The sequence below is a fragment of the Callospermophilus lateralis genome, chromosome 2 (assembly GCF_048772815.1).
Source record: "Callospermophilus lateralis isolate mCalLat2 chromosome 2, mCalLat2.hap1, whole genome shotgun sequence".
Lineage (NCBI taxonomy): Eukaryota > Metazoa > Chordata > Mammalia > Rodentia > Sciuridae > Callospermophilus > Callospermophilus lateralis.
The window spans coordinates 141,976,898-142,003,503 of record NC_135306.1 but is presented as its reverse complement, the minus strand read 5'-3'; the positions used below and the strand labels follow the sequence as shown (position 1 = coordinate 142,003,503).

Genomic DNA, 26,606 nt, shown 5'->3' with positions numbered 1-26,606 from the left:
AGCAGCACAATTCACAATAGCTAAACTGTGGAACCAACCTAGATGCCCTTCAGTGGATGAATGGATAAAAAAAAAAATGTGGCATATACACACAATGAATATTTTTCAGCAATAAAAGAGAATAAAATTATGGCATTTGCAGGTAAATGGATGGCATTGGAGAAAACAATCCTAAGTGAAGTTAGCCAATCCCAAGAAAACAAATGCCAAATGTTTCCTCTGATATAAAGAGGCTGACTCATAGTGGGGTAGGGAGGGGGAGCATGGGAGGATTAGATGAATTCTAGATAGGGCAGAGGGGTGAGAGGGAAAGGAAGGGGGAAGAGGATTAGCAAGGATGGTGGAATGTGATAAAAATCATTATCCAACATACATGTATGAAGACACAAATTGGTGTCAACATACTTTATATACAACCAGAGATATGAAAAATTGTGCTGTATATGTGTAATGAGAATTGTAATGCATTCTGCTGTCATTTTTTTTAAAAAAATCAATAAAAAAAGAATGAACTAAAAAAAGATTCTGTGGAAGAAGTCAAAGAGACAAGACAAAAGAAGAGGTCAGAAAGATTCAAAGTTTGAGACACACTTAATGTACAGTTGCTTACTCTGAAGATGGAATAAAAGACCCCCAGTTAAGGAACATAGGTAGCCCCTAAGAGTGTGGAACAAACCCTGGCCAACAGCCACCAAGGAAATGGGGACCTGTCTCAGTCCCTAGAAGACTACATAGAACTCAATTCTAGCAATAACCCAAACTTGAAAGCAGATCCCTCCCCAGAGCCTACAAAATGGAGGGCAATTTTGCTGACACCTAGATTATGCCCTTGAGAGACTCTAAGAAGAGAAGCAGCTGAGCTTTGTACCTGGACTTCTGACTTCAGAAACTGAGATGGAAGGTTGTGGTGTTGTGATTGTGATAACTTGTCACAGCATCAATTAAAAAACAAATGCATACTTTGGATTATTATGTATCCATCTAACTCCTTATCCAAACAATGTCCTCTGATCATTTTTACCCAGATTTTTTTCCTAAATCCATTCTATCTTCAGAAGTCCTGAAACTGACCCCTGAAGACACTCAGTATTTCACCAGCTAATTTAAAATTTCAGCAGCTAATTTGTACAGATGCAGGTTTAAACATATTCTAGTGAAGTGTTAAGACTGATTCTTCACACTGGCAAATAGGTAACATTGAACACTAGAATTGCAAATAGTTGCCATTTTATTAAAATGTTAATTACAACTACATTTTGAAGTTTAAAATGTTCACTTTCACTTCAGCAACTTTAATATCCCCAAATATTGTCCCACATCTGTTTACAGCTCTTGTGAATATCATGTTGTTATGAGAACCTTGGGAACCACATATTAAAAACAAAGACAAACAGTTCCTAATGGATGCTGGGCAGTCCTATAAAACAGTTTATTTTAGGCAAAAATCTATTACATTCAAATCTTTTCCTATGAGGAAAGACTTGATAAGATAGTTATTTTGCCTTTTATTATTACCTAAAGTTTCTGCTACTCAAATCCTCCCCACATTTAAAAGAGCTATCCATCTCTGACATGAATTGAAGAAGACCCATGAAACCTCATCTTCAAATTCATGTAGTTGCCTTTTATTTAGAGAACACAGGTCGAGAGATACATAAGAGCTTCCCTTGGGGCTTAAATGGTAGTAAACTCAAGACTGATTTTCAGGATAATGGTTGCAATGTGCCCATGCTGAGCATGAGATTGTAGGTGAAAGAGGTCTTCATGCCCTCTTCAAAACATTTCATTTTCACCTGTTTGTTATTTGCAAGGCCAACTAAACCACAGGGACCTGTATAGGGACTCCTCTACAGGGCTTACGGGTGACACTCTCCCTGAGGATGTTAGTCTGATACCAAAGATACACTTCCCTTTGATTACTTTCCTGAATATCACATCACTGTCAAGATTAGGGAAGTCTCCCTGAAATGATGAACAATAGAAATTTAAATTTGTATCCTTAAGCCACAGATGTCACATATGCGTGCGCGCGCGCGCACACACACACACACACACACACACACACATACACACACACACACATACACACACACACACACACACACACACCGGATGCTATACAAATTGTAAAATCTGTAAACAGCTTTCTTAAAATCAAAGTATGTTAATTGATTTTCTCCTAATTTAATCAAAATTTGCATTATGTAGTGGGGTCAAGCGGTAGATACTCTATTGATCAATAAAGGCCAAGTGCAGTATTACTTCTGAAAGTGTCACCACAATGTTGTTAGGATAATCCTAATTACAAACACAAGTTGAAAGCACTATGTGCCTGGGAAAAATGTTAAATTCATGACAGAAACATAGAACTTGAATAAAGGATCCATTAGAAAAATGTGCTTTCAGATTGATGATAAACGCTTCACTCATCACTTTTATTGCCAGACTCAAATGATTAGCAGATGGTTTAAGCAATTAATTTGCATTCAGTGCTCAAGTATTGAACAGTTAACATGCATGCAGTGCATTTTTCTTTGGTATTTTCCCAATAAAACAAATGTGGATTTAAATATTCTATGCTCTGTTTTTCTTTCCAAAGATCTCTATAAGTTAATCTTCCTCTTCATCATATCTTTTTTCCCCTTCTTCATTTCCTCTTCCTCTTTCTTCTTAGGTTTCCATTCAAGGTCTCTTTGGCCTCTACTGTAGCACTGAGGGGTGAGGGATGAATAATTGTAATGTGGTGTTTTATACATGACATGTCAAAGCCTACATAAACATGTAATATTAATGTTCCTTGGATATAAACATTCAGGTTCACACTAAAGTTTAAACAGAAGGAAGCATATTACTATGTAATGAACATGAACTTTAGATCCAGACAGCCATGGGATGGAGCAACAGTTCTTCTACTTGCTAGTCATGCAATATTGAACAGTTTAAATAAATTCTCAGAAACTTAGGGCTCAGTTGATAATGTGTGCATAATTAACATGTATGTTTTAAGCTATTTTAAGCACTAAAAAATGATCAAGAATATAAATCACATAGCTCAATGCATTGCCCACATAATTTTATGCTTCAATTTGACTGGGCTAAGGGGTGCCCGGATAGCTGGTAAAGCATTATCTGTGAGAATATTTTTTGAAGAGATGAAGATTTAAATCAGTAGAATGAGTTCAGAAAATTCATGTATAATCTGGGATCCTATGAAGTTCTCTGGATCCCTCTTGCCTATTCTCTTTCTCCATTCCCCAACCACACTGGTCTCAGGTGATACACTTCTTCCCACAGAGCCTTTACCCCTAGCCTGGAATGTTCCTGTCTACCCTCCCCTTTCTCCCTTTTGCTTATTCCTCATTGTCTTTCCAATCTCAGTTTATTCATCAACAAGAGTCTTCTTTGCCAAGGGAAATGTAAATCAAAATTACAATGTGGTATCACCTCACACCCACTAGAACATCTATTATCAAAAAGACAAAAGGCCACAAGTTCTGGGGAGGATATGGAGAAAAGGGAATTCTTGTATACTGTTGGTGGGAATGTAAATTGGTACAGCCACTGTGATTCAAAATATTAAAAACAGAACCACCCTATGATACAGCAATTCCACTACTGGGTATTTATCCAAGGGAAATAAAGTCATTATGTCACAGAGAGATCTGTTCTCCCATGTTGATTACAGCGTTATTCATAAGACAAGAAAGTGTCCATCAACAAATGAATAAAATATGGTCTGTTTACACTATGGAATAATATTCAGCCATAAAAATGAAGGAAATCCTGTACTTTGTAACAACACAGATGGACCTGAAGAAAGTTAGGTTATATAAAATAAGCCAGGCATAGAAAGAAAGTACCACATGATCTGACCCAGGTGGTGTTTTGTCAGCTTTTTTATGCTGTGGCTTTAAGACCTGACAAGAACAATTTTAAAGAGGAAAAGTTTATTTGGGTGTTCACAGTTTCAAAGAGACAGCTAGCTCCATTCCTCAGGATTGGAGGTGAGACAGAACAGGGTGGAAGAGTCTGGCAGAGGGAAGCAGTTCAAGACATCACTCCAGGAAGCAGAGAGAGACACCACTCACCAAATACAAAATACATCCCCCAAAAGCACACATGCAATGCTCCCTTCCTCCGGCCACACCCTTTCTGCCTTCAGTTACCACTCAGTGAACTCCCATCAGGGATTAATTCCTTGATTGGGTTGAGGCTTTCATAACCCAATCATTTCACCTCTGAATGTTTTTGCATTGTATCATACTATGGGGGGAGATTTAGGGGGGAGCCCTAATATCTACACCATAACAGGTATAATCTTGAAAAGTTGATCTCGTAGAAACAGAGGATAGAAGAGTGGTTACTAGGGGTATGAATAATTAAGGTGAAGGGGTTTTGGGTCACAAGGGGTTGGTCAAAAGGTACAACATTTAAGTTAGGAGGAATAAAGTCAAGAGATCTATGGTACAACATAGTGACTTTAGTTCATAACATGTTGTATTCTTGAAAAATGCTACAACTGGATGTAAAGTGTTCTCACCACAAAAAAATGATAGCTATGATAGCACACACCTATAATCCCAGCTGCTGGGGGGCTGAGGCAAGGGGATCATGAGTTCAAAGACAGCTTCAACAACTGTTCAAAGACAGTTGCTTCATGAGGCCCAAAGCAATTCAGTGACAGCCTATCTCTAAATAAAAAATACAAAAAAAAAAAGGGCTGGGTATATTGCTCAGTGGTTAAGTGCCCTTGGGTTCAATCCTTGGTGCCAAAAAAAAAGATAGCTATATGAGGAAATGTGTGTGATAATTTTCTAGATTTAGTCATTCTACAACATACATACAATTCAAAATGCAAAATGTCATGACTACATACACAGTGAATACATATAATTTTATCTGTAAATTTTAAAGCTAAAATAATTTTTAAAAGCCAATACAATAAAAACATTATGTTGGTGATGAAAATAAATCTTTAGAAATATCAACAAAAAAACCTTCTTTGGCATATTCCAGGCTGGGTTAGTTCCCTCGTTATTCACTTTTAGAATACTCTAGAATATTTTTATTATAGCAATTGCCACCATTATGATTAAATATTAATTGTTGTATTATTAGCTGCATTATTACTAGCTCCCAAATGAAAATATGAGTCTCCCAAGGAAGTGAATAAAATATTTTACTTAACACTAAAGCCACACAGCCTAACAAAACAAATACTTGTTAAATGAATAAATTAACAAACAAATAAAGGAATGTGGAGTTCTCAGTTCTCTCAAAACCCATTTTTCATTTTAGTCAAGTATGGAAAGAGTCTCTTAACATAATAATACAACAAAGCTGTTTATTAAATATTGCCAACTTTAGGAAGAAAAAAATCAGTGTATCATAGGGAATCTGGACTCTGGAACTTAAAGGGAAAACTCAGGACAAAAGAGGGGAAGAGTTTTAGTAAGCTCAATAAAAATCTTTAAAAATGTAGAGAGATGATATATAGGGGAAAAGGATTTCCAGGAAACCACAGAGGACTGAAATGGACCCAAAGAGGAATCATAGGTGAATATTTGACAGCATGCTCTGGACTCAGAGTCAATTTTATATTTAGCTACAAATAAGATTGCATTCTTCCAGCTGGGCTATAGCTCAGTGGTAGAGAGCTTGCCTAGCACATGTGAGGCACTGGGTTTGATCCTCAGCACCACATAAAAATAAATAAATAAAATAAAGGTATTGTGTCCATCTACAACTAAAAAACTTTAAAAAAAAAAAAAAAAAAAGATTGCCTTCCTCAAGGTAATGAACTAGTGAACTATACCTAAGCGTTTCCAAACTTTGTGTGCATGATCTCAGAAGTACAGATTGTTTTAAACCTCCTTATTTGGACCTTAAAAAAATGTAGACTGGGTTCAACTTTAGTTTCCATCCTCCCCATCTAATAGTACCAGGAACATGAAACAGCTCCTCTTCCCACACCCTGTTGTACTACATACACTCTGCTGCCTCCAAAAGTCAACACCATTCCCCCTCAGGCTGCAATGCCCACCTTCACAGTTTGGATCTGAATTGAAAGTGTCCTTCAAAACCCAGCTCAAGTGCTGGATCTCTACTGAATATTCCCCTAGGTCTTCCAACCAGAAGCCATCTCCTGTCTTTCTACTGAACCCCCATAGTCTTTTGTTGCCATTATTATCCTTAGACAGAACATCAATCTGGTTCTCTTTTGCCAATGATAAACACCAATTTATGTTTGTTATCCCCAGTATAATTATTAACAGTAGGTATTTGTCTTTCAAAAAATATACAGGTTTTGATGGTAACTAGGAGCCATCCTATTTATAGATACTCAAAGGAGTCCCATTTGACATGCCAGCTACTCTTGGAGTCTTCCCTTATCCTCCAACTTATGGCTCCAGCGGTATGTGTGGTCAATCCTAACTAACTGAAATCAACTTGACTGCTCAATGCAACTGATCTTAGAACACTTAGAGATTTTCAGTAAATATACTATTTAATAAAATAGGTGATGCCAGCATAGAGATAAAAGAAAAGCTATGTAAGAGCCATTCATTGTCTCTACAGTTATTTGTTGAACACATAACATTGAGCTAGACGTTATATAGATGTTAATTCCTGTTCCACTTTCCTCTCAAGGACATGACATCTAGCAGAAATCTAGGATTCTATAATGAAGATATTCATATGCAATGATAATTACCTTGCTACCAAAACCTACCTACTTGATGAATTACCAATTATCTTTTGAAATTTACTTGGACTCCAGAGAGTGACATCAGCAAGACATCGTATTTCCACCATCATCCCTCCATAAAAGCATTGATACAGACAACTATTAACCAATGAGAATACTTTTTATGGGAATGCAGGGACCCATTAGACAAGTTCCAGCACACCAATGGATAATAAACTCTGAGAAATAATGCATTGAAGAGGATAACAAGAAGAGTTTCACATGACCCATGTCACCCCTTACCCAAAGCAGAAAAGGTAAATGCCAAGAGGAGGCCTCAGGCCTTAATTTTTCCAATGAGGAAAGAGAAGAAGTAGTCAGTGAGTGATCAGTTCCCCAGCTCCCCAGACTATGAGATATACTCCCCAAGAGACTCACTTCTTTCTTCACCAAAATACTGAGGTGATCAGCAAAGTTGGATGGGAGAGAAAGTCCGGGAACAGGGAAGAGAAGCTACAGAGCCTACTAACCACCCCACAGACTTCGTCTGGAAGCTCAGAACAAGCTTCTTGAGATGACATGCTGACAGAATGCTGCCACTGGCCCATGGACTCTCCAAACATTCCTTGTACCTCACTCCCCCCTGACTTTGTTCCTGTGGACAGGAATTCAAGCATCTCACCGTCAGCCAGTCAACCCTCTGTCTCACTCACTCACTGGATGTTAAGTTCCTTGATTAAAAAGGACCATAACTTATATTAGAATATTTGATACATCCAAGAAATTTCTGGTCACACTGAACTAAGCAAAAGACTAAAAATTTACCAGCAGTTACCAGTACAGACTGACACCCACATCTATAACTGAACCCTTCTAAACTCACCTTTAACCTGCAAATTCTAGAAATTTCTATCTCCCAAGCCACTTCTGATTACTTAAAAGTGGCTACTTGGGTTTGCCGCCGACACTGCAGCTGCCCACTAGAGGCCTTTTTTTCAGGTGCAGCTTGCCATGGACATCACTGACATCGACCCACCACCCGCTGCAGCTGCCACCGCCGCCCAGAGGTCTGCTACCAGGAAGACTTCAGGTTTGACTCCATATGGTTTCACTCATCTTGGGACGCCAGGTCTGGGGTATGTCAGCAGGTTTGCTGCCGCTGCCATCTTGAGATGCAGCTGCCTCTGTCTGGGGATGCCAGCTAGGACCTGGAGTTCCAGTTTCAGAGTGTCTGTGGGTTTGTCTGGGCCTGGGTTCTTCCAGATGGGAGTGCTGGTGGCACCATCTTGTTGATGCGTCTCAGGGTTGCTCCTCTGTGTGAGCACATCCCTGGTGGCCGCTGTACAAATTGGAGTGGCATTGAGATCTTGGGACTACACCATGGCTGAGATTGGGGTGTCTGAAACTCAGATCCGTGGGATAGTGACTGGATCTGTGAGGGCTACTCTGGGCCTGGCAATCCCATGAGAAGTCAGAGACATGGCTGAGAAACTTTTCAACACCAACAGAGACAGTTGTTCAGTTTTTCACCAAGATTTATTTTATTTTTTATTTTTTTCTTCTCTAACATCTCTACCATATTTGGAGCAAGGTATTTTTTATGCATCAGTTTGTTGAGGACAGTGATATATAAATGGTGTTTTGCAGTTTTGTTGTATATTCTTATAATTTAATTTCTTTTTCTTTGTATGTATTCTTCCTCTTGCTTGTCTGTTTTCCTGGATTCTCTTTATACTCTTTCTCCAGCCAATAGCTAATCTCTGTCAGTTCCTCTTCCACTCTTCCTGCGGAGTTTTGCTTCTAGCTTCTCTCTTCCTCCTTCATGAACCTTACATCCTACACTACTTCTGTTGTCTCTTTGTCCACCACTCAAAATTGTAAACCTTTTTAGCAAATTTTCTGTTTATAGTGTAGACAGTGATTGCAAGAAGGCAGTAGACACCTTGGTGAGAGCTATTACGTTTAAGGATATATATATTGTTTATGCTGGGTGCTATTGATATTGGTCTCCCCTTGGAAGTGAGGTACTAGAAACCTTCAGGAACAGCATAAGTCTATATGGTAGAATCTGTACTGCCTCCGATCCATATTGCTAGATGGGAAAAACACGCAAACAACATGAAAAAAACAAGGGAATAAGTCACCTGAAACAGATGAAGATGCTCCAATAACAGAGTCCACTGACAACATAGTAGAAGAAATGTTTGAGAAAGAGTTGAAATATACATAGTAAAAATGATCTGCAAAGTAAAGGATGGAATAAGGAGTGAAATCAAAGAGAAAAATACAGGAAGTGAAAGATCACTTCAATAAATAGATATTCTGGGGAAAAAGCAGAAGTTCTGGAAATGAAGGAATTAATAAATCAAATTATAAATTTAATGTAAAGTATCACCAATAGAGTAGACCACTTGGAAGACAAAACCTCAGGCAATGAAGACAAAATATGTAATCTTAAAAATAAAGTTGTCCATGCAGAGAATATGGTAAAAAAAAAATCCATGAGCAGAGCTTCCAAGAATTACTGGATAATATGAAAAGACCAAATTTAAGAAGGATTGATGAAGGAGTGGAGATACAAACTAAAGGAATGCACAATCTTTTCAACGACATAATATCAGAAAATTTCCCAAACCTAAAGAATTAAATGGAAAATAAAATACAAGACTCCAAATGTACAAAATTATGGTACAGACAAACCAAGACACATTATAATAAGAATGATTAAAATAAAGAATAAGGATGAAATCTTAAAGGCCTTAAGAGAAAATAACCAAATTACCTATAGAGGTAAACCAATTCAGATCTCAACTGATTTCTCAATCCAGACCCTCAAAGATAGAAGGTCCTGGAATAATATATTTCAAGCGCTGAAAGAAAATAGATGCCAACCAAGAATTTTATATCGAGCAAAATTGTTTCAGATTTGAAGATGAAATAAAAACCTTCCATGATAAACAAAAGTTAAAAGAATTCACAACTAGAAAGCCTGAACTACAGAACATACTCAACAAAATATTCCATGAGGATGAAATGAAAAAAAAAGAGAGAGTGAAAACCATCAAAAGGAGGAACTACACTAAAGAAATAGTCAAACTAAAAACCAAAAATAAACCAAAATGACCAGGAATATAAATCATATCTCAATAATAACATTGAATGTTAATGGCCTAACCTAACTGAATGTCATGTTAATGATCTATCCAAACTGAATCAGGACAGATACAATATAAACAGATAGATTTCAAGCAATGAAATAGAAAACACCATCAAAAGCCTACAAAGAAAGAAAAGGCCAGAAACAGATGAAATCTCAGCTGAGTTCTACAAGACCTTCAAAAAAGAACTAAAACCAAAACCCCTCAAAGTATTCTATGAAATAGAAAAGAAGGGAACACTTTCAAACACATTCTATGAGGCTAATATCACCCTGATACCAAAACTAGACAAAGACACATCAAAGAAAGAAAACTTTAGACCAATATCCCTGATAAACATAAATGCTAAAATTCTAACAAATTGCATACCAAAAGATATTTGAAAGATTGTGTACCATGATCAAGTGGGGTTCATCCCAGGGATGAAGAGTTTTTTCAACATCTAGAAATAAACAAATGTAATTCATCATATCAATAGACTTAAAGACAAGAATCAAATGATCATTTCAATATATGCAGAAAACTCAATCTGACAAAATACAACACCCATTCATGTTCAAAAGACTAGAAAAAATAGGGATAATAGGAACATAATAATGTTTTAGAATTGAATTTTTGTCATTTAGCAAAATTATGGATTTTATCAGGTATTTTGTTTTGGGGGTTTGGGTTTTTGGTATGAGTGGTTGCACATGGCAATGCAGATGCCAAAGTGTGATCTTAACAAACAGGAAGCATTTCATCACTAGAGAAGGACAAAGGCCTGTAAATAGGAAATGCATGCAGTGCAAGGAAAGTGGGATATTGGGGGTGGTGGAATTCAGGTTTTAATTAAGACAAGAAAGTAGATGGAACTTGAGGGGAGAGATGGAAAATGTTGAGGAATTTCTTTCAAAGGAAAAGTTGGGGTTAGGGGATTAGGAACAGTGGGAGGCTTATTCAAATTAGAGAAAAAATGGGATAAGTAACCTGCATTACAACTTAATGTATTTTTTGTATCATACAAAATCCCTCTCCATTGAGCATCTCTCCTTTCTCCCCTGCCTGGTCTCATGGTCATTCTCCCTCTCATTGATGGCACCAGGCCCTGGCTCCCATACCACTCTTCAGGTTAGTTCTGCCACTGTCCTTGGTGACCTCAGTGTCCACATGGACAAGCAATCCAAAACATTTGTCTCCATGAAACTCTTGTCAATAAACATTTATTGATTTCTTAATTAAAGTTACTATATTAGGCAGTAGGTTTTGAATGATTAGAAAAAATCATACTTCCCATCTTCATAAAACTTACTCTTTAATGAGTTAGACTGACATTAAATAAATAAATACAAAGAAGATAAATACTTACATTTGGTTAGGTACCAAGTTTATGAAAACAACAAGGATCTATAACAGAGAATAGTGCTAAAATCTAATTCAGCTAAGGGGGCAGTAAAAGAAGTTTCTCTAAGGAAGTAGTATTTTAGCAAAAATTAGAAGAGTAAGTAGGCATTATCCAGATGAAGCATAGAGAAAATAATTGAAAGAGACAATAGGACCTTGCATAAATAGGAAAGAAGGCAGAATGTAGGTGACCAGATATGTCAAAATCATGTCTATCTATAGGGAATTCCCATCTGTGTTTAAGTTTAAAAGAATTATTTCAGCAGGACACTTAGGTAATAAATGTTTTTTAAACATAAATATATATACATATATATCAATTATCGATATATATATATATTTTTTTTTAATTGTAGGTGGACACAATACCTTTATTTTATTTTTATGTGGTGCTGAGGATCAAGCCCAATGCCTCACTCGTGCTAGGTGAGCACTCTACCACTGAGCCACAACCCCAGCCCCAATTTTTTGTTGCTGTTTTGTTTTCAGCAATATTTGTTGGAAACAGCAATGCTTCCTGGCTGAGAGTTACCTAATAAAATATCTGAGGAGGAACCTTGAAAAGGCAGAGTAGGAGATATTGGTATATTAAAGATCTAGAGAAGAGATTTGATAGTATTTTTTGATGAAGAGTCCTCAAGGAGACGTTAAGTAGAATGGAAAAGCCTGGTGAGGAAAGGAAAGGAGGAAGTAGGAAAAAGAGAGGGAAATCCAGTCCTGTCTAAAGGCTGCCGTGGTGTGATGGCAGAGAGCAGAAGCAGGAGTGGAGCGTAGCTGGTAGAGGACCAGTCTGCCAAGGTTCCAGGGTGAGTCAGGGAAGAGAGAAAACTGACCTGCTGTGGACACTTGCTCTTCCTTTCTCTGATTCAGGATCGGGTTCCTGATGGAACATGTCACATTCATCTTTGCAGAACCTCTGAATAGGAGCAATGTGGTTATCAGGAACAGGCCATTTCGGTCCTGGGTCTGAAACTCAGACACAGGTGGAATTTAATCTCCACGAGAGTTTATCCATTGGACCTGTGGCTGAGGGAAACAGCCCTCTGACCTGCACTCCAGTTGGGTTTCTTTGGTCTCAGTAACCTCCATGTGGAAGTGAGGAACTGAACCTAGAGCTGAGAAGAGGAAGAGATGCCAGGACTAAGCTCATTTCCAACACACAGACCCCTGTGTTCCCCCTGAAGAGTCGGCACTGATGACCAGATTGTAGTATGTAGAACAGAAACTGAGGCTCTGGAAAATATCTTGGCAACAACGGATGAGGATCCAGATAAGAGATGAGTCCAACACTGCTCTTTTTTTTTCTTTAATTTCTTTTCTTTTTTTTTTTTTTTGATACCAGGGATTGACCCTAGGGGCAGTTAACCACCCAGCAACCAGCTACATTCTCAGCACTTCTTAGTTTTTCATTTTGAGTCCGGGTCTCACTAAGATGCTTAGGGCCTTGCTAAGTTGCTGTGGATGGCTTTGACCTTGCACTCCTCCTGCCTCAGCCTCTAAAGCTGCTGGGATTACAAGCATGTACGACTGCGCTCAGCCTTGCACATTTCTTGACTCCCACCGTGACTCTATTTTTTTCTGTTTATTCCTAAACCTTGAAGGCAGCCTGATCCTAGCAGTGGTATATAGAATTATGCGACAGGCCGAGGAATTAGTCACCTCCATTTCTATTACAACCTCTTTATATTTCCAAGGAACATGAGACAGAGAAGGAAATCCTTCTGAAAACCCTGAGGGGGTGAGGGTCAAGGGCAGAACCTGGGCCATTACCTGCCACTTTCAGTTTGGTCAATCTATCACTGTGGAAGGAGCCATGCTGGAACGCACAGTGATACCATCATCAAAGGTTTAGATGTTGAAGATTATCAGGACCACAATGCCTTTACTGATAGCATCTCTCACAAGCTTTGTCCTCCCTGAGTACTCCTCCATGACTTCCCCGGGTCACTCCTATCCTTGTACAGGTGTACAATCTGGGAGGACAGGGAGCGGAACCAGCTCATCTGCATGTTCTCAGCACTCTGATGGGTTGAGAGAAAGCAAGACAGCTCTGCTTCACCACCCAGCACAGCCACCACAGGCTCATGGGGCCCTTGGATTTGGAATGCCCCTGAAAAAAGAGAAACAGAGATGGAGTCAGAGAGGACTGAGGGCAAGAAAGGGGCAACAGATGTTGAAAGGGCAACAGTAGTAGAAAGTAGGCCCAAAGTTCACTCTGGGCCTGGGCTAGAGTGAAGCTCACAAGGCACCTAGGGAGTGAAATTTAAGGAGGCCCTCACTCTCAGATCTTTGCAATTGCAGGGGCAGCAAGCCTCTAGGAGTGAGGGCTCCTTTAAATTTTGTGCCTTGGAAATGTTACCTAACTCACCTAGTTCCTTATGGGAGTGGGAGGTTGGTGAGGGCCTAAAATGTTAGATCGCTGGATTTGGGAAATAGATGTAACAACTTCTTTAGGTTACAGTGCATTCTCACCTGTAAGAGGGAGGGTTCACATAGGAACCCTGGTGGCTTGAGAGCAAATAAATGGACAACTGTATCAAGAAAGAATCCAAAACAGCCCAGAGGAAAACACGACTGAAAACAGATAGTAATGTTTGCCACAAGTAAGGGGTGAGAAAATGCATCATGCAAACCAACGTTTGCAAGGTCTTATTCTGTCATTTCATGAGATTCTAAGAATTTGTGCTTCTTAGTTATCATGTGAGGCTTCTTCTCTTCCTCTTAATCCTTGCTATATTACATGCACACTTGCACTCATATGCACACACACACACACACACACACACACACACACGCATGCCATATGTACTCACCATAGGCCTGTACCAAGAGATGCAAGAATAATGCTTGGTACTTAATAAGTTTAAAAGTTAATTTATTTACTTTTTCTGAGCTCTCAAAGAATTTTTTTGTACTTTTGTCTCCTTTATTCTGAGTTTTCTTCCTTTTTGGGTTTTTTTTTTTTTTTTCACTCTCTCTTTTGTATCATACAACCAGAAACTCAGAATAGGAAAGAGAAACAGGAGCTCCTACCTGCAACCTGGAGATAGAGTGAGAAGACGCTGCCATGATAAGTTGGAGAGACTCACTTCTTCTTTGGTGACCCAGGCAGGGCAATCCAGAGGATATGTGCTCGTGCTGCTAAAGGAGAGGCTGTAATAATGAGGGATTTAAAAAAAAAATTTTTTTTAAGTGAACTCTGAGATATAAGGCAAGGGGCAGAATAGAAGGGAACACAGAAATCTCCCTCCCAGGCAGGAGGGGCACATTTTATCTGTGGTGCTAATGTTAGGAACAGAATGAGCTTCTTGTTCCTTTTCTTACAAATTTCAGGACTCCGGTTTTCAGGGATATCCAGGCTTTCACAGTCTTGCTATTCACACATATCTGGCTGCTTCTACTCATTCTCCTTTACTGGTTCCTCTTTCTCACGCTGCAGCTTAGTCTCTCTTGGTGACTCCTTATAATCTCATGGCTTGCTATGGTCTGGATCTTGAATGTCTTCCAAAGGAGGCTTAGTTCCCAGTCCGTGGCACTGTTGGGAGGTGGTGGAACCTTTAAGAGAAGGAACCTAGGTCATTGAAAGGCATGCCCTTGAAGGGGATATTCAGAACCCAGCCTCTTCTCTCTCCTTGCTTCCCAGCCACCATGAGGTGAGCAGCCTTCTCGGCCATGCACTCCCCACCATGATGTACTGTGCCTCCACAGGCCCAAAGCCCCAGAGCCAAGTGACCATAGACTGAAATGTTGAAACCGTGAGTAAAATAAATTTTTGTTCTTATAAGTTGTTTATTTTTTATATTTTATTACAACAAATACTAATACATGGCTCCAGGTATATTTTACATGCTAGTGACTCACTTATAAATGTATATTCTGTCTGTAATGTCTGGGGATCCAATAGCATGAACTTGTTTGAGAGGGTCCAGGAGCTTAGGGATCCCTCCTCCTTGGATCAGGAGCCCTAGGAGTGAGGGGTCTTTTAAATTGTGTGCCTTGGAAATGTTACCTAACTCACCTAGTTCCTTATGGGAGTGGGAGGTTGATGAAGACCCGAAAAGTTAGATTGCTGGATTTAGGAAATAGATGTAATAAGGTGGATTCTATCAGTATCTTAGTATTATAACTGAGATATAAGGCAAGGGGCAGAATAGAAGCGAACACAGAAATCTCACTCCAAGGCAGGAGGGGCACATCTTATCTACAGTACTAATGTTAGGAACAGACTGAGCTTCTTGATCCTTTTCCTACACATTTCAGGACTCTGGTTTTCAGGCCACTCAGAAACACCCAGGCTTCCACAGTCTTGGGGTTCCTCACACATCTTAGAATCTTAGCTTGCCCACAGGAGGATTCTGATGTTCCCTACCAAGACATGAAAAATATGGTTGCTAGCAGTGAAGAAGGGACTGTAGCACACTCAGAAGCCACTACGATGAGGAATTTGGTGGCTACAGCTGTGAAGTTTGCTTTCCTGAGCCCAGGGCCCAGAGAGCCAGTTGCTCAGAGCATGTCTAGGAAGGGGTTGGCCCAAAGAATAGAGAGGAAGAGAATTCCAAAGGTCATGCTCTCTTCATATGGATAGATATATTCTTTACATGTGGGTGAATGAATCTTGAGCAATGGAGGAATGTGATATGACTATACAGGGTCTTAGATGGCCATGGCAGCAACTGCAAAGACAGAGAATGTAATTTTTTATGGAATAGGAAGTATATCCTGACACATGGAAAAAAATGATTCCATTTTTTCATACTGGAGTAAACTGGAAGGAGATTTGTAGATATTTACATAGGCTTCATTAAAAATTACATTTAAAATATTCTATGATTATGATAAGACAATGAAGTAGAAATTATTAGGAAGCATGTTAAATATTAAATTTCAAAGGAATAAATATAAATATCCTAAATTTTTATAACATTTGATATTGCTTCAATAAATACCTTTATTTCCCATTTTATACTTGAAATGACTACAGATAATTATCAATTATGATTATTAAGCATGATCTTTTCAACTTCATGATATTCACCATTGGTGAGATATTTTATTTGCTCAAGTTGGTGATATAAATTTTAAAATATTTTTATTCTCATTTTTTGAATCACATTTAAGGAATTGAATAGTTCTTTCTTTTCTTTACAATATAATATATATAATGTATATGTATAAATTTGAAATCAATTAATTTTTTCTTATTGTTCAAGATAATAATGATCACAGAAAGTTATTTTCTGGATATTGACAAATGAATTCTGAAGTTTTTTATAGAAAGGCAAAAGACCAAGTAGCCAATATAATACTGAAGGAAAAGAACAAAATTGGAGGATTGATATTACCTGACTTCAAACTTACTATAAATCTTTAGAAATCAAGACAGTTTGGTATCATGGCATTTGCAGGGAAATGGATGGCACTAGAGCAGATTATGCTAAGTGAAGCTAGCCAATCCCTAAAAAACAAATGCCAAATGTCTTCTTTGATATAAGGAGAGCAACTAAGAACCGAGTAGGGAGGAAGAGCATGAGAAGAAGATTAACATTAAACAAGGACGAGAGGTGGGAGGGAAAGGGAGAGAGAAGGGAAATTGCATGGAAATGGAAGGAGACCCTCAGGGGTATACAAAATTACATATAAGAGGAAGTGAGGGGGAAGGGAAAAAAACAAGGGAGAGAAATGAATTACAGTAGAGGGGGTAGAGAGAGAAGATGGGAGGGGAGGGGAGGGGAGGGGGGATAGTAGAGGATAGGAAAGGCAGCAGAATACAACAGACACTAGTATGGCAGTATGTAAAAATGTGGATGTGGAACCGATGTGATTCTGCGATCTGTATACGGTGTGAAAATGGGAGTTCATAACCCACTTGAATCAAATGTATGAAATATGATATGTCAAGAGCTATGTAATGTTTTGAACAACTAATAAAAAAAAAAGACAGTTTGGTTTTTGTGAAAGAATAAACAGATAGACCATTGGAATAGAATGAAGGGCCCAGAAATAGATGCACACTTATATAGCCCATTGATCTTTTTTTAACATTTTTTTAGTGTAGATGGACATAATACCTTAATTTATTTATTTATGTGGTGCTGAGGATTGAACCCAATGCCTCAAACATGCTGTGTAAGTGCACTTCCATTGAGCCACAACCCCAGCCCTAGTTAATTGATCTTGACAAAGAAGTAAAAGTAATAAAATGGAACAAAGACAGTCCTTTCAATAAATGGTGTTGGAACAATCAGACACTCACATGTGAAAACCTGACTCTAGATACAGATATTACATCCTTCACAAAAACGAACTCAAAGTGGACCATAGACCCAAATGTAAAAATAAAACTAAAAATTCTAGAAGGTAACATAGAAAAATAATCTAGATGACCTTGAGTTTGATGAAGGCTTTTTAGATACATCAAAGGCATGACCCATGGAAAGAAACAATTGATAAGGTCAACTCATTAAAATAAAAAAAACAATAAAATTTTAGTTTACAGGAAGTACATGCTGTGTTAAAATAATTACTTTGAAATGAGTTTTGTATATCATTTACAAATTGACAGAAATATCTGAACAAGGACAAAATTTGTAGTCTGTTACTTTGAACTCCATGTAGGACCACTGGCCTAGCCTCCTTGGTCTCCTTCTCTCCATTGAATCAAAGATAGGGCCAAATCTGTACTCTTTAGATGCCTGTACCTTGAACTTCTCCAGGAGCTCTATAATCTCCTTTCTATTGATAGAAGCGTTCAGTGCAGTTGACTGGTGGAGATGCTAGCTAGGTAGTTGAGCATTTCCTTGGTCAAGCAGAATGTACAATTGCTGTAGCTGAATAAAGGTTACCAGATGTTCACTCTTATCTTTGCTGCTCATCTTGCACCACCATCTAAGTGACCAATCTGGTAAAAAGACCAGCCTAAGACATTTTGAAGACATTCTGAAAAAAAATGAAGTTCAACTCGTATGTTTTACTTTGGTGGGGGGCAGGGGGGAACATCTGAATCCAAATATTGTGAAAGTTTAGGAAATGGCAGGCTACCAAAAAATATTTTGGGCAACTATCTCACCAGGGCAAAAGAAGCTGAATTCTTTTCAGCTGAAAGAGACAGATACCCATCAGAAGCAAGGAAGGGAATATTTGTGAATTTATGCATAAATCTAAGAAGCTGTTGATAAAGAGGGTAGAGACTCTTAACAAATAATCTCAGTGCTCTTCAAATAAATGTCTTTATAACAAAATCTCTTTATACAAACTCACTGCAAGGTTAAATATTTGATCTGGTATTTCCTTTATCTTTCTCCCACACCACACATATTTATGATGGAATTCAAAGGAAATGTTTAAAATGTTTTGTAAAGTTCAGGAGTTGATGAAGTATGAGGTCTAGGATTCTTTAAAACAACTCTCCTGGGTGGCACATCACACTTGTAGTTAAAAGTCTTACCTGTTAAGAACTCAAATTTAGAACAATCAAATTGCCGTCTCCCAACCACAATTTTCTTCCCAACACATTCCTCTAGGATATTCACTGGTCTCCTCTTAACTACTTTGCAGGGCTCCATCTACATCACCAGTCAGTTGAAGGAAGAAAAACAAATATTTTCCACAGCACATTCACTTCAAATAGCCATACCCACATGCACCTCTGCCCTGAACATGTTCATAAAAGGGGTGTCACTAGACACGGCTAAATTTCTTCACACAGTTTGGTTGAGGTACAAGTCACATGACATAAAATTCACACTTTAAAAGCATACAATCTTCTTTCCCTGTGGATTTTCTTATCTTGAACATGTCATATAATTGGAATCCCAATTTGTGACCTTTTGTGTTTGGCTTCTTTCACTTGGCATAATTCATTGAAGGTTAATCCATGTTGTAGCATGTATTAGCACTTCATTCCTTTAAATCCCATTACATAGTCATACATTTTGTTTATTTATAAGTTGGTGAGCATTTGAGTTTATTTCCTTTTTAGCTATTATGAGCAATGTTTTTATGTATATTCATATATAAGTTTTGGTATGGAGATATCTTTTTGATTCTCCTAAGTGAATAATTTCTGAGTCAGAGGGTAACTCTATGTTAATATTTTGAGGAACTGTCAAACCACTCTCCAGAATGGGCTGCACCATTTTGCATTTGCACCAGTAATGTGTGAGGGTTCCAATTTTTCCACATTCTTATTTCATTTTGTCTTATTTTATTTTATATTTTTTGAATACAAAGAATTGAACCCAGGGTTACTCTAATACTGAGCTACATCCCCAGCTCTTCTTATATATTTTTTTAAATTTTGAGACAGAGTCTTGCTAACTTGGCCAGTCCGGTCTTGAACTTGGAATCCTCCTGCCTCGGACTCCTGAGTTGCTGGGATCACAGGTGTGTGCCACCATGCCAGCACTTTTTATTATTTTTCTTCTTTTTATTTTAGCTATGTCTATGGTTTAAATATTTGTCCCCTCCAAAACAAAAATCAAAACAAAACAATAAGACTTATTCCTGTTTTCCTTTTTTAAACACTTCCTTTGAATTCCATCATAAATATGTGTGGTATGGGAGAAAGACAAAGGAAATACTGGATCAAATATTTTAATCTTGCAGTGAGTTTGAATAAAGAGATTTTGGTATGAAGATATTTATTTGAAGAGCACTGAGATTCTTTGTCAAGAGTCTCTACCATCTTTATCCACAGCTTCTTAAATTTAATTTAATTTAATTTAAATTTAATTCTAAAATTTAATTGCCATTATGGTGTTATCAAGAGGTGGGGCTATTAAGGGGCTACTAGGCCAAGAGAGGAGTCTACCCTCAAGAATGAAGTCATGTCACTATCATGAGAGGGGTTAATTATCACTGGAGCAGGGTCCTGATAAAGGAATAACATTAGGCACTCTCAGTAACCGCCCCCACCATCCTTTGTTGGGATGTGCTGAATCAGAAAGATGAGAAAGGAAAACTGACATATTGCCTTTAAGTTAATACTGTTCACTTATAAGGCAAAAAAAAAATCATGGAACATAGCCATGGAACATGCACTTTGAGAAAAAACATTAAATTGACTAATAGTTCTGTTTAATATTAGTTCCTAAAATAGACATAACTTTGGGTCCATTGTAAGATACTAAGTCTCTTGAAAAATAACTGTATGACTAACTTTTTTTAATGTATGGAGTTTTTCATTTTTAATATTTGGTTAAACAAACATAGCACAAGGTCAACAGAAAAAAAAAGGATAATAAAATCAAAAAAAAAAAAGCTTAGGTACATGGCGAACTCTTTTGCAATGCTCACTTTTGCAGGTGTGTAGTACATATATTATTATCAGGATGAGGAGCTCCTATCAATGAGAATAATGAATAAACAACTCTAACTTAGTGCTTTTTTTCTTTAAATATCTCTATTATTTTTATTGAGTTATAAGAGTTCTTTTGGAAGCTGGCCTCTTTGCAAGCAACTACTCTCAGCATTCAAATTTGTCTCCGAATCTTTTTTTTTTTTTTTTCATAGCCTGGAGTAGTGGGAATAATGAGTTTGTCCCACAATTATACCTTTTATCTGAATATTGAAAAATTACATTGCCTCTGTGGGGAATTTATGAAATTAAAGCAAAAGACTGGCAATAAAGCTTTTTAATAAAATGTATTTAAATATAGGAAATTATTTTTAACTGTTCTAGAAACCAATATTTAGGAATATGTCATCAGCACTATCCCTTTGCTTCATCAGCTGAAATAGTAGAGATTATATCATATAATTTGAGTTCCTTTAGCATGTCTATATTTTGAACATTTCCTTACTTGTTAGTATAAAGCATATCCCAGGTTCAAGTTGTACTTTACCTTCTAAGTCCTGGAATAACTAGTTATGCCTTGAGGCAAGGTCTAATGCAAAGTGTGTCCATTGCTACTGGACAGTTGTTCACAGACCCTCTAAATGCATAGAACTAGAGAACCCACTTTTATATCTGTATCTCTTTCTATATCTTTTTTTAACTTAAAATTTATTTTAGAACAACCAACAATAAAAAAAAAATTTATTTTATTTTAATTTTTTACATGAGCTCTCTTATTATTATTTTTTGCATTACAATTCTTAATACACCTTTATACCACAATTTATCATATCTCTGATTGTATATAAGGTATGGTTACAGTTTTTATTGAGTTTATTATAAAATGTGAGTTAACGCCACAGCCTCCAATTCTAATCTAATACATCCAAGCTTATGCTCATTCTCTTTCCCTTCAATGTTTGTAACTCTCTTCTCTGTAAGCCAGAACCCTAACTCTTGTTGTCAGTACTATGTTCAATTTTTGATCAGTGCCCCTTATAAAGCTGATTTCTCATCTCTGTTGCTTCTCCTTCCGAATGCTGAGCATTCTGTCCACGACGATGCCCTCCTCACCCCGCTTGGGTTCTGATAATTCCTGTCACACTCAGTTCCTCATTGTGCTCTGGTCTTCCCTTCCAAGGTGAAATCTACCCTAGTGGACTTCCTCCCCACTTTGTCAAACTGCCTCCATGAGTGACACCCCCAACTGCTTGGCTCTGACTACTTTGCTCCTCTCTACCTAAATCTTTAGGTCTGAGTTCTTCAGGATGGGAAGGAAAGTAGAAAGAAAGGAAAAAGGAAAGGAAGAGGAGGGGAAGGGGGACGGGGAAAGCTATGTGTTGCTTTTTTATATAGAAGAAAGACAACTATGAGAGCCTAGACCACCTCCTGCACAATCTGAAGAATGGGTGCACAAGTACATGTGGAATTTGAGGCTATAGACAATCATCTGGCTAAAAGTACCGCCATCTGAGTTCTCTTGAAGAGACTTTTCATGGCGTCAGGCATATCTATAATTTGGAGACCACAGATGTAGGCATCACTAAGTAAGTGCAAAGGAAACACCTAGAAGACACTTTCTGCTTCAGAACCCTGGCAAGCAGTATCTCAAACCTCTTAATTAGCATCATTCGTGTGCCCTAGACTCTAGTTTTCTACCGCTTTCCTTTCTTCTACCCTTTCATCCTGCTCTCCTACTCAGAAGCACCCCTCTTTCTGTCCTCGCCTCCTCTGAACACTAGAACCTTGCATGGGACCATGGTGTGCCCCTTTCTTTAAGCTTCCTCTTTCCTCAACTTGGGGAAGGATGCTCTTTATAGATAGGCACCTCAGGAGAGACTTCCCTACATATTTCCTGCAGGTTTCTGATTATCCAGGGTATCTCTGGTTAGAATTTTTTCTTTTGGGGATTCAGGACTGGAGCAGTAGTTGTCTGAGTTAGAGGAGAAAACAAAAGGAAGTTGGAAGGAGCCCTGAGCAGGGATCAAGTCGGATTATCTAGGAAAGAAACCCACTGGCAGTACTAAGTTCAACAAAGCAGCATTATTGGATAAGTTTTATAACCACCATTGTAGAAAACAAAACTGAAAATAAGAGAAATAACTACAAAGGAAAAAAATCAAAAAGCACAGATTAGACAGGCTGATTTCATATATATTAATGATTAACAACCTCAACAGAGCCTGAAACACTCTATGGGCATTACACTAGGTTTCTCTAATTTCTTCCTTCATCCACTTTCCGTCAAGGCTTTGCACATCTTTTTCTCTCTTCGGTCAAAAATAAAATTTAGATCAAAGCTAGAAATCTGCTAAAAGTTTATTTTATACACAGAAGACAAAACCAAACCCTAGAGAGTTTACAAACTGGGAGACTTTGAACTTAAAGTGTAGGAAGCTCCCTTAAGCACTAGTATTTTCTCCATACCCAGATTCAGAGGGTCATGCCACAGAAAAAGCAGGCAGAGAGATGAGTGTTGGGAGAAAGAAAGGCTCTATTCAAGTATGCAAAGAATGGAGAGGAGGGAGCTCACAAATCAGCCTCTCATCTCCAGGGAGTTGAAGGATCACAGGTATAGGGTAGGGAGAAAGGTAGGCTGATGAAGGGGAGGAAAGTTTTATGTCTCTTCTGAGAATAGGCAAAAATAATCCAGAAATTCAGGTGCCACTTCTTTCTATTTATGTTTTAGTCACCTTTTTCAATGCTGTGACCTAAAGACCTGACAAAAACAATGTAGACTAGGAAAAGCTTATTTTGGCTCACAGTTCAGAGGTCCAGTTAATGGCTGGCCAACTCCATCCTTCAAGGTCCCAGTGAGGCAGAACACCAAGACAGAAGGCCACGGCAGAGGAAAGGGCTCAGTACAGGGCAGCAAGAAGTAGAAAGAGAGAGCTCCACTCACCAGGGACAAAATATAAACCGCAAGGCCACACCCCCAGTGACCTGCTTCCTCCAGCCACGCCCTACCTGCCTACAGTTACCACCCAGTTAATCCTCAGTGGATCCCTCCCTATTAGGTTATAGCTCTTGTAATCTCATCATTTCCCCTCTAAACATTCTTGCATTGTCTCACAAATGAGCTTTGGAAGTCACCTCAGATCTAAACCGTAACAATTCCTTTTATGGTCTGGTGTTTCTGGTCATGGTGACTGGTAGGTGTCCTTAGCCTTGAAGATACTAAGCAAGTCTAAATCAAGTTAACCCTATATTCCAGTTTTGGACAAAACATATCTCAAATTATCAAGATGTCTACATGCAGTGTTGATTAGAAAATGGTAAGTGTCCTGCTGGTTTGGTGGCAATTCTGATTCTGGTCTTCCCTAACCCACCTGCTGCTATTTACTCCTTGGAGTTCTTGTAACTACCCTATGGGTTCCCTCCAGGTTGGATACTTGTATTCAGTGGGAGAGAGAGTGGCGTGCATTTTCTGTAGCATATCTGGAAATGGAACCTTAGAACATATTTTATTTTACAGTTTGTCAGTGTGATATAGAACATTTGGTTAGTGGATCTGCTGTGCGCTCTTGTCTCAGCCCTGCAAATGTAGGGGATAGGTAGGCACCATTATAAAGATTCAAGGAAAGGGAAGAAGCAGAGAGAATGATGTATTCGCAAAGTATCTATCAGTATTAGATATCAAAGAAATATCTGATATTTGTATCAATTCCACAAAACACCTAGGATGTGGTCTTTGAATTAATGTTGCGTTACCTTTAATTCAGGAAAAGCCCAGGCTTCTGAGATGACTGATCTCATATTTTACATAATTCTGTGAGGGATTTCTTCATGGTATTGGTTTAAAACTTCTCTCATAGCTTTTTTTCTTATATTCTTTTTATTTCATTTACAAAAAAAAAAAATGCTAACCTCCAAATTGATTTTACACCCAACTAATATGTAACAGTCTAGTTTAAAAAAAGAAGAACTGGTTCAGCCCACTCTTCTAACTTTGCAAATGAACATAATGACAATCTGAAATCCAAGGTCATATAGCTAGTTTTTAGCAAAGATAGGGCTCTGGACTCCTGGAGTTGTTTCTAGTGAGTCTCTCTTCTCTCCCTAACTCAAGCCATTCCTTTAATTCAACTAGAGTGCTTAGTATGGGCAAGACATTTTGTGAAGCAGTTTCAATAGAGAGAAGTAAGGTGTACACCTTGCCCCTGCGACCTTTATGCTTATGTGGAGTTTAAATATTAAAACAAAGATAATATAAGGCAGAAAGTTACTGGTGGTAAAGAGATAAAGATTAGGTGCTAGAAGAATTTAGAGAGAGAGAGAGTAATTACTATTAGTTGTAAAGATATAAAAGAAGTGACTTTAAAAAAATGTTTGAATTAGTTATACATGATGATAGAATGCACTTTGGCACATCATACATAAATGGAGTATAATTTATCATTCTTCTGCTTATACATGATGTAGAATCACAATGTTCATATAGTCATGTATGTGAATAGGGTAATAATGCCTGATTCATCCTACTACCCTTTCTATCCCTATACCCCCTACTCCCCTCTACCTAAAGAAACTTTAGTCTTTCCTTGCACCCCCTACCCCCACAAATTGTGAATTAGCATCTTCATATAAGAGAAAGCAGTTCATCTTTGGTTTGGGGGCATTGGGTTATTTCACTTAATTATTTCACCAGCTCCATCCATTCACCAGCAAAGGCTATCATTTCATTCTTCTTTAAGACTGAGTAATATTCCATTGTGTATATATGCCTCAGTTTCTTTATCCATTCCCCTGCTGAAGGACATCTAAGTTGGTTTCATAGTTTAGCTATCGTGAGTTGAGCTGCTATAAACCTTGATGTGGCTGCATCACTGTCCTATGCTGATTTTAAGTCCTTCTGGTAGGAGGTGGGATAGTTGGGTTAAATGGTGGTTCCCTTCCAAGTTTTCTGAGGAATCTCCATATTGCTTTCCATGATGGTTGCACCAATTTGCAGTCCCACCAGAAGCAGGAAGCATCACAATACCAGATCACAAACCATGCTACAAAGCCATAGAAACAAAAGGGTATGCTATTGGCACCAATACAGACACATAGGCCAATGGTGCAGAAGAGAAGACAGAGAGAAACTCACATAAATACAATTATCTCATACTAGAGAAAGGTGCCAAAAACACTCACTAGAAAAAAGATAGCCTATTCAACAAAGGTTGCTATGAAAATTGGAAATCCATGGGTAACAAAATTAAATAAAACCCCTATATCTGATGCTAAATGAAACTCAACTCAAAGTAAATCAAAGACTAATGACACTAAAAGAAGAAAAAGTAGGCCAAAATCTTCACAACGTCAACCTAGGATCTGACTTCCTTAATAAGACTCCTAAAGTGTAAGAAGTAAAATCAAGAATCAATAAATGGGAGGCTGGGGCTGGAGTTCAGTGGTAGAGCACTCGCCTCACACATGTGCAACCCTGGGTTTGATCCTCAGCACCACATAAAAATAAATAAATAAAATAAAGGTATTTTTAAAAAGAATCAATAAATGGGATGGTTTCAAACTAAAAAGTTTCTTCGAAGTAAAGGGAAACAATGACATGAAGAGAGAGCCTATAGAATGGGAGAAAATCTTTACCACCTGCATCTCAGATACAGCATTAATCTCCAGGATATATAAAGAACTCAAAAAACGTAACACCAAAGAAACAAATAACCTAGTCAATAAATGGGATGAGAAACTGAACAGACACTTAACAGAAGAAGAAATATGATCAATCAACAAATACATGGAAAAATGTTCATCATCTCTAGAAATTAGAGAAATGAAAATCAAAACTACTCTAAGATTTCATCTCACTCCAGTCAGAATGGCAATTATCAAGAATACAAGCAACAATAAATGTTGGCGAGGATGTGGGGAAAAGGTTCACTCATACATTGCTGGTAGGATTGCAAAATTGGTGCAAACAATGGAAAGCAGTATGGAGATTCCTCAGAACACTTGGAATGGAACCACCATTTGACCTAGCTATCCCACTCCTCATTTGACACCCAAAGGACTTAAAATCAGCATATTAAGAAGTGTCTGT

General features: G+C 38.0%; 1 pseudogene; it reads right to left on the bottom strand.

The window, feature by feature from the left end:
* The window catches only part of LOC143640676 (ubiquitin-conjugating enzyme E2 E1 pseudogene), a 90,734-nt pseudogene extending 83,369 nt beyond the window's left edge, over positions 1–7,365 (bottom strand).
* Between the last annotated feature and the right edge of the window lie 19,241 nt (positions 7,366–26,606).